This window comes from Diceros bicornis, chromosome 2 (genome assembly GCF_020826845.1).
Source record: "Diceros bicornis minor isolate mBicDic1 chromosome 2, mDicBic1.mat.cur, whole genome shotgun sequence".
Lineage (NCBI taxonomy): Eukaryota > Metazoa > Chordata > Mammalia > Perissodactyla > Rhinocerotidae > Diceros > Diceros bicornis.
This window is the reverse complement of record NC_080741.1, coordinates 91,969,696-91,978,252: the sequence shown is the minus strand read 5'-3', so window position 1 is coordinate 91,978,252 and position 8,557 is coordinate 91,969,696. Positions and strand designations below refer to the sequence as shown.

The 8,557-nt window shown below is 50.2% G+C and overlaps 1 pseudogene; it reads left to right on the top strand.

Annotated features, from left to right (window-relative positions):
* The first annotated feature begins 3,146 nt into the window (after nt 1–3,146).
* LOC131421479 (proline-rich protein 23E-like) lies at nt 3,147–3,919 on the top strand (annotated as a pseudogene).
* The last annotated feature ends 4,638 nt before the right edge of the window (nt 3,920–8,557 follow it).

Sequence of the window (8,557 nt, the reverse complement as noted above, 5' to 3'; positions counted from 1 at the left end):
GCTCTTTTTTTAAAAAAAAAAACAAAAAAACAGTATCCTGTTTATATTTCAAGGATGCAATCTTAGGTCTTTGAGGATGCTAATTAGTTTTCTGAAGTTTTCTCTTTATATTGTCTTTGTCCTCCAAGTTTCATTTTTTCAGCTTTATTTTGTTCTTTATCTTTAAGTTGTGTGACATAATAATATCTCTACATTTGGTTTTGTTTTGGCCTCCATCTTGGATGCTACAGGCTTTCCTCAGAAGCCTCGTGAAGCTTGGCTGTGGGCTCATAGTTAAGAGTGGGCACTAAGGAGCTCTTGGAAGTCCTGAGCCTGCCACTCTGGCTTCGAGATATGGCAGGGCCTTGTCTTTGAGGAGCCACCAAAGTTACTGCCTTTTGGTCTTTCCTTTCAGCTGGTCCTGGTTTCCAGAGGATGCTCTTCTGTTTTCCCACCTGAAGGGAGTAGGGCTGGCGTGCTGGGAGCTGAGAGGAGGGAGAGCTGAGGTCTCAGCAGAATGTAAACATCTGTTCACTCCCTGACTCCTGCCTCCATTTTCAGTGCAGAGAAGAAAAGTCGAGTCTCCTTTGCCAGGGGGAGAGAAGAAGAGGAAGTCACTAGATTGTTTGGGGGAGGCATCTCTGTTCTTGTCAGAGAGTCCTTGAAAGTTTAACCAGCATTCTGCTTTTAGCCTCGTCTTTATCCCACTTCCATGTCACCTCCAAACCCACTACCTGATGCCAGAAATTTGAGAAGTTCTTGAGGTTCTGCCATGTGGATTAAGGGGCTTGTCAGCTTTCCTGCTGCTGGTTAGGGTTCAGTTCCTGGGCTTCCTTTCTCTGCTAGGTCAGTTGCTATGTGGCCACCTGCTTTCTTGTTTCCCAGATTTTGTTCTGTTTCCTCTCACATAATAGTTGTTCTTGTAGGCTGATGCCTTTTAAAAAATCCCTTTAGTGTTACCTTAGTGAGGTGTGGGGAGAGGGCACTGGTGGATCCATGCGTTCAACCTGCCATCCAGCCATTCCTTTCATGTGAATTTATTTATTTATAAGTTTAAACATCTTTTCAGGCACTTATTGGTCTCTTATCTGCCCCCCCCCCACTTCTGTGGCTTTTTAAAAAGTCCTTCCCCCATTTCTCAGTGGAGTTGTTCATTGTCTTGTTATTCAGTATTAAGAACTTTTGTTTTTACCCCCGTCACTGAACATCATTTCTATCTGTGCCCAGTTTGCTTGTTGGGGAAAATTTTTCTTAGTTGACCTGAGCATATTCAAAGGTCCGCCATCCTGCATGCAGTGAAGGTTCCCCCTCAGCCTGGGCACAGAAGGCTGCATCCAGGTCAAGGTGGGTGGTGAGGCTTACACGTGCAAAGCATTACGTGGGTCCCTCTGGTCCCTCAGCTGCTGGGACCCACTTCCTCTGGTCTCCGTCACCAGCCTCTGTTGCCTCTGGCATCCATGGAAGCATCTCTTTTAACATCTACATTCCCACCTGGATCCTGTTCACAATCTAAACTCCCCTCTGCGTCCCGACCTCTCATCTTCATGTGTGTGTGCCCAGTCACAGCACATCTGGGCCACAGCTGAGTGCTCCCTCCACTGGGCCCCTCTGCCTGCTCCTCTCCCAGGGCTGTCTTCCTGCAGTGACTGCTTTACCCAGCCAGGGGGGCAGGGCCGAGCACAGCTCCCTCTTCCCTCAAGTCTGTCCTTTGCCCTGTCCCTCAGAATGTATGCAGGATGGAGCACCCAGTTTCTTTATTTGCTCTGCCTTTTTCTTGCTTTAGCCCTTGGAATCTGTCTACTCTTAGGAAGGGGGGAGTGTAGGAAAGTGTATCCATCATCTATTGCAAAATAATGCTGTGTAACAAAACAACAAATCCTCAGTAGCATGCAGCAGATGTCTCTTAGCTCACAAACCTGCAGGGTGCTGCTGATCTGGACCAGGCTCAGCTCTCACTTCTTCTATCCCGGCTGGGGTCCAGCAGGCAGCAGCTGCAGCTGCAGGTCATCCAGGCTGGTGCTCCTCTGTGGTTAGTGTGCGTTAGAATCACCCAGTGAGGGTGCTTAGCCCCAGACCCTGGGCCTCACCTCCCGAGCGTCAGGGGAACTGAATCCACCTCTCCTGGGCTCATTTGCTTCTGCAGGTCAGCTGGCTCTGGGCTGACCCACAAATAGCGGGGTGCCTCAGCTCTGTGCTTATTTTTCTCACACTCCAGCGGGCTGGCTTGGGCGTGTTCTCATGGCAGTTGCAGAGGCACTGGTCACACTGGAAGAGCCCCTCTGAGACCTCTGTTCTACTGCGCTTGCCCACAGCCTCTGAGCCCAGAGCCTGAGTGGTCAGATGACCCGGGGCGTGGCTATGGGAGAGGGAGGATGCAGTCAGCCTGCCCTGGGAGGTGTCGAAGAACACTGGCTCACACGCGGCTGCCCTCACACGGAACTTCCCGTCCTCGTGTCTTCATGCGTCTGTGTGTCTGTCCCTACCCAGCCTGCCTTCTGGACTGCTTCTTCGACGCCTGCTCCCCGCTACGCTGTTGCTACAGACCCTGACTTTTCTTCCTTCCTCTGAGGCGAAGCTCTTCCAGTCTGACCTCCACCCGTCAGCCGACGTGCATTTCTGAAACACGGCCCTGAACGTGGCGCGCTTCTGCTCGCCACTCGCCGACCTCCTGAGGAGGGGCCTGGTGGGGCCACCTGCCTGGGCAGGCACGTTGAGAAGTGGAGGGGTTCCTTCTCACCTCCAAGGAGAGCCCCTCTTTCTGCCCATTTCCACTGTTTCTGACTCTGGCAAGGGGGATCAATTCTTTTTGGAATTTGCTTCATCTTTTTCTTCCTGATGCCGCCCCAGGTCTCTGTGGAGCCCAGCCGTTAATCCTCTCAGGTTCTTGTTTTCCACGTTGGGGTGGGGGCTGGGGGTTCATAAGGATGGGAAAGAACAACTTGGTGAGATGTTGCCTCAGAGAAAGACTACATACCCCCCAGCCCCTCCACCACCGAGAGCTACCGCTTGTGCTGTCGGCCCTCTCCTGATGCTCCGGGCCCTCCCTTCCCGGGCCTCTTCCTTCTCCTCCGGCCTCTGTCCACTCCACAGGGGGAGCCGGGACGGCAAGCTGACCATGGGTAAGCAGGCTCGGGGAAGAGCAGAGCTGGTCCACATCCACATCCACTATGGGGATCCAGGAACAGGCTGTGCAGAAACACGTGCGCCCTGCCTCCCAGCCCTCGGGGGAAATCCAAGTACGTGCAGCTGCCTCCGGGGCGGGCCTGAGGTCTGCCTGAGCCTTCTGTGCCTGTGTGGGAAACGGACCTCTAACTGACCTCACCTGTCATGAGGACCCCCTGTGTTGTCCACTCCTGGACGGGGTGCCCAGTCCCTTGGACTCACACTTGGGCCGCCCTTTGGTGGTCATCTCTGGATGGGGCATCCCCCTCCAGCTGCCTCAGCACCTTCAGTCTGGCCTTCGGGTGTCTCCAGCTTTGATCCCCACGTGGGAAGCGAGCACGTGGCCACCTTGGCCTCCAGTGTATTTCCTTACTCCATGGGACCCCAGCCCCGTACTCCTCAGGCCCTCCAGCTCTGAGCAGGGACACCCCCGGCCACTGTATCCAGGTGGGATGGCGGACTCCAGCCAGCTCAGCCCTCCCGGCTGCAGTGGGGTGCCGTCCAGAGGAGCTTCTCACTTGAAGAGGCCTCAGGCCCCTCCATCAGAGTGGGCTCCCTGGTTCAGCATTTGGGCACCTGCGCCGTCCTCCAGCCCAGAGCTCCGCCCTCTGCCCCCTCCCCCCAGTGTGGACCCCCAGCCTAGTCCCCGATGCCCCCGCTACCCCCGGCCACCCTGCAGGGCCTGCCGCCGCCTCTTCGAGTGATAATTGATCCCCGGTCATCCCCCCCACACCCGTGGGAGACATATCACATGGTGCCTGGTGAGCTGGGGGCCTGCCCCGACTCTCAGGTTTGACCTTTAATTTTTAAAGGATCTCAGATGTGAGTTGTTCACTGTTCTTCAGTGCATAGCACACTCTCGTGGGCCCATGCAAAGCTCTCTGTTGGTTATTTCTTTTCACTTTCATTTTTCCCCCTTTGCCCTTCAACCCTCTGCCTGCACCCTTTCCCCTCTCCAGCCCTTGTCAGGGGCCAGCACTTGAGTATGTTTGGTATAGGTCCTCAAATACGCATGCATGCAACCTTGTGAAATCAGTTTTGTATGCTTGTGTTTTTAAATTACATAAATGGCATGCTGTGATAACTCTGCCTCTTTGCTCTTTATCTTGACACAATGTTTAAGATCCACCCACTGTGCTGTTTGTGTATTTAGTTTGTGGCTCAAAACTGCTCTGCAGAAGGTCCTAGTACAGCCCACCGCCCCTGGCTGCACAGTGAGCTGGGAAGATAGGAGTTACGGGTTGGAAAAGGAAGTGCTCTGCATTTATTTAGGAACGGGAATAGTTATGGCAGTGATCAGATTTGGGTTTGGCCCCGGGGGTGGGTGGTTGGGGTAAGAGAACAAGATGATTGGCAGTGAGAGGTAAAGGAACAGATGCAGCCTGCTGGGAGAGGCATCCATGTGGCTGTGGAAATTCCAGAGAGTAGGGCAGGAGAAGGCGTGAAGAGGCTGCGAGGCCGGCTGCAGAATTGTGAGAAATGAGAGAGAGGCCTGTGGCCAGGGGAGTAGCAACAGCATAGTCTGATGTGACCTTCGAAGGACAGTGGCCTGGAAGTGGCAATGGGGAGCAGGAAGGACCAGTGCCCATGGGAGAGAACAGCCCTTGCTGGAGAGGATTGCAGGGAGCGGTGTCCCCAGGGGAGCCAGGTGTCCTTTTTGGTGGGGATGCCCCATGGAGCTGACACTCCTCCCTGGGGACATCTCAGAAACATTCCGGGGCTTGTCTGAGTGACATGACGTTTGAAATGTCGCTGCCTTCTGATGGGCAGGGCCTGCAGAAGTGGAAGGACTTGCAGTGTGCTGGGGTCCCTCCCGTGGAGAACTGCCTTTGATTCACCGTCCTTCCTGCGTCCCGGTGGGGCTGGCAGAGGTGGAAATCGGTTGACAGCTGTTGAAGCCTAGAAGCTAACGCATTTGACATAGAAACACCAAGTATGTGCGCAGTTTTAATGTACACTGAATGCTAGTGAGTGTGACCTCTAGTCTTTCGTTTTCCTGTATTTTTTAAATGGAAATGGCTCTGATCTTATTTCTCAGACCCAAACTTATTCATAATAGTGCGACATTTGATGACATCATGTCTTCTAGGAAGTCATAACCAAGTGTCCACATGAGTGAAATACACGTTATTTCTCCTTGATATACAAGCGTGTTGACCTTTTATTTTTTTTATTTATTTATTTTTCTGTGAGGAAGATCAGCCCTGAGCTAACATCTGCCAATCCTCCCCTTTTTTTTGCTGAGGAAGACTGGCCCTGGGCTAACATCCGTGCCCATCCTCCTCCACTTTATATGGGATGCCACAGCATGGCTTGCCAAGTGGTGCGTCGGTGCGCCTGGGATTCGAACCGGCAAACCCCGGGCCGCCGCAGCGGAGCGCGCGCACTTAAGCGCTTGCACCACCGGGCTGGTCCCCATATCGACCTTTTAAAAAATGTGTTTGTAAGTTATAATCTGTGATTTTTGAAAAAGTTTTTAAATTATACCCACTCAGTCTTTTCCTGTATCCCCAGAGGGTGCCTTCTTACTGCTAGGCCAGGGCGGAGGTCCGGGTTCCCCCGTTGGCCTTTGCTAATGGGGTGGGGCTGTGGTTTTTTCCCATGATGTTTGGCTAGGACAGGGCAATTCTTGCCTTTTAACTTTTCTGTCTGCCTAGGCTGCCCCTTTCCTGGTCCTTTGGCTAGAGACAAGAGGCTCTTCTTGTTTGTTTTTTTGTTTGTTTTGTCCACTCCCATTGGCAGTTCTGGGTGGTTGGCTTCTCTAGCACCCAGTCTGGGATATACGAGGCAAAAAGGAAACCTAAGGAAGCTCACTGCTGTGTGGCTCCTCCAGCCCCAAGGTCCCTGGCTGATCTGCCTTCTTCTCTCCACCTTTCAGAATCTTCGCATGTTTGTTTCATATAGGATGTCCAGAGCTTTGAGCGTGCTTAGTGGGATGTATAGGAAGAAGTGCGTCCATTCCATCTTCGTTTGGACCTGGAGGTCTCACAATCTATAAATTTTATTTCAGAATAATAAAGACAGTGCTATTGAATATTTGGTACAAAAACAGTAGTGTCAGACCGGATAATGTTTGGACCAATCATTTTAAAGCGAGAAAGTGAATGCAGCATTGAAAGAAGAGATTGAGGATGTAGGGACTTGATGAGGTCACACTGTGCCATCCACACACCAGAGGAAGCTGAGAAGGCTGTGCGAGGTCAGAGCAGATTAAGGATGCACAGGCCTGGACTGGCGGAGAGCGTCCGGCCTCTGGTCATGCTAGACAGGGAAGTTGGGATCAGTTGAGGATCTTTCAGGCAGGTTGTGGTGTTAGGCTGTGAGTTGGTATGGGAGGGAAAGAGAGAGTGGGTCCTTCTCAGTTACCGGCATCGGGGTGTAGAGGCTGGCTGGGGCACTGACGCAGGAGCACTCAGGCCCCATAGGGGCCCCTCCTGTGGATCTCTTATCCTTAGCTTACGACATTGGTCAGGGCTCCAGCACTGTGTGAACTAATGGTGGTGACAGCAGCCTGCCTGCTCTTGTTCACAGTGAATAGGAATATGTCTTCCCTCTGCTTTTTCCATCATCTTTCTTATCAGAAGTTTTCTAAACTATCTTCCCAATGAACCAGCTTTTAATTTTGTTAAGGTGAAGAAGAAAACAAATGTTTATCATATCGATTTCTGTTTTTATCTTTATTTATCCTTGCTTCTTTCGGTTTATATTCTATTTCCCTAATTTCTTGAGTTGAACACTTAGCTCTCTTTCCTCCCACTACTTCTTGTTTCTGATAAATGTGTCACCTTCTGGGTACACTTTTGCTGTATCCTATAAACTTAGGCCTGTGGAGTGTTATTTCATTCTAAGTATTTCATGATTTGCCTCATATCAAAGGATTATTTAGAAGTATGTCATTTCATTTCCAGGAGTTTTAAAGTAACCTTTTATTTTGGAGGTGAAATTTTAATGAAAGATGGTCAGGACAGAGTTTGTATGATGTTTCTTTGGCATTTGTTGAGGCTTCCTTTGTGACTCAGGACACGACCAGTCACAGCGAAAGCTCTTGAATGCTCCAAAAGAATACGTATGCCTTTCTTGTTGGATGTAAGACTTTTGAAAACTACTCCTCTATTAGTTTGAACTTATTAGTGGAGTCGTAATACTATGATCTTGCTTATTTTTGTGTGCTTGATCTGTCAGTAGCAGAGAGGTGTATGGCTGTGTTCATACTTGTCGCAGGTCTGATGTTACATGTTTTTGAGGCACTGTTTGTAGGCACATCTATGTTCATTGTCTTTGTCTATTCTTGCTCTACTGTTCCTTTTACCTGAATATAATCCCGTCTCTTTTTCCCCTTTGATGATTCTCCTTGAGTAAATTCTATTTTTTTAGGTGTTGTCACCTCAGCTTTTGTTCATTTCATATTTGCCTAGTACACATTTTTGCCCTTGTACTCTCTTCCTTCCTGAGTCCTTGTGTTTTAGGTATTCCTCCTTTAGGCAGCATTGCTGAGTCAGGTTTTTTAACAACCTGGAGTCAGTTTACATTCATTATAATTACTGTTAGGACTCGATTGCGTCTTTGCTCTTCGTGGTCTCTATTTAGCGTATCTTGCTTCTGCCTTGTTCTCCTGTCCACTTTCCCCTGGGTAGATCTAGTTTTCTTCTGCTAGTTTCTATACTATTTTCAACGGATAACCAGTAACTTTCAAGACCTATACCCTGCCAATTTCTTAAGCTTCTCAGTAGCTACATCCCCTGCCAACAAGACAGTTGCTTGGGCATGCCTTCACCTCCGCTGGTTTCACAGCCAGCCCAGCCCAGCCCACAGTTGTCCAGACTTCCACTTCTGGTCTTTGCTGTCTCACACTCTTGCTCACTCCCCTCCCTCTCCTTTTACTCTTTTAGATAAAATAAGTTTTGCTGAGTTATTTACTCACCCACACTCCCCATCTTAGCACCCTCCCGCTTTATTTTTTATCTCGCTGTATCTCCCCCAGGTGTTTTCCAGGTGGTCCTCGTGGGACCGGCCTTCTGCCGCCTTGGATGGCCCTCACGTAAACGACCACTGAGCTGAGAATTTGGGTTTGAATTCGTCTTCTTTCAGCACTTTGGAAATATCTTCGTTTTGTCTTCTTGCCCACTGTGACTGTGCTCATGTCCCTGAAACGCTCCCTGGTGGGCGCTGGAGTGCTCCTCCTGGTGTCTGTCGAGGTTTCTTCCCATCTGAGGATGTTAAGTCTCATGATGTGTCAGAGGGCAGTGTGTTCCTTTTCTATTCTTTCTGCTATTTTTCAGTCTTGAGGGTTTAATTCTGGAAAATTTTGGTCGTTGTTTCTTCAAATGTTTCTCCCCGTCCATTCGTTTTGCGTCTTCTCCTGAGATTCTGACGTGCAGCTGATGAAGCTTTTCCCCTCCGTGCCGCTTGACTTTTC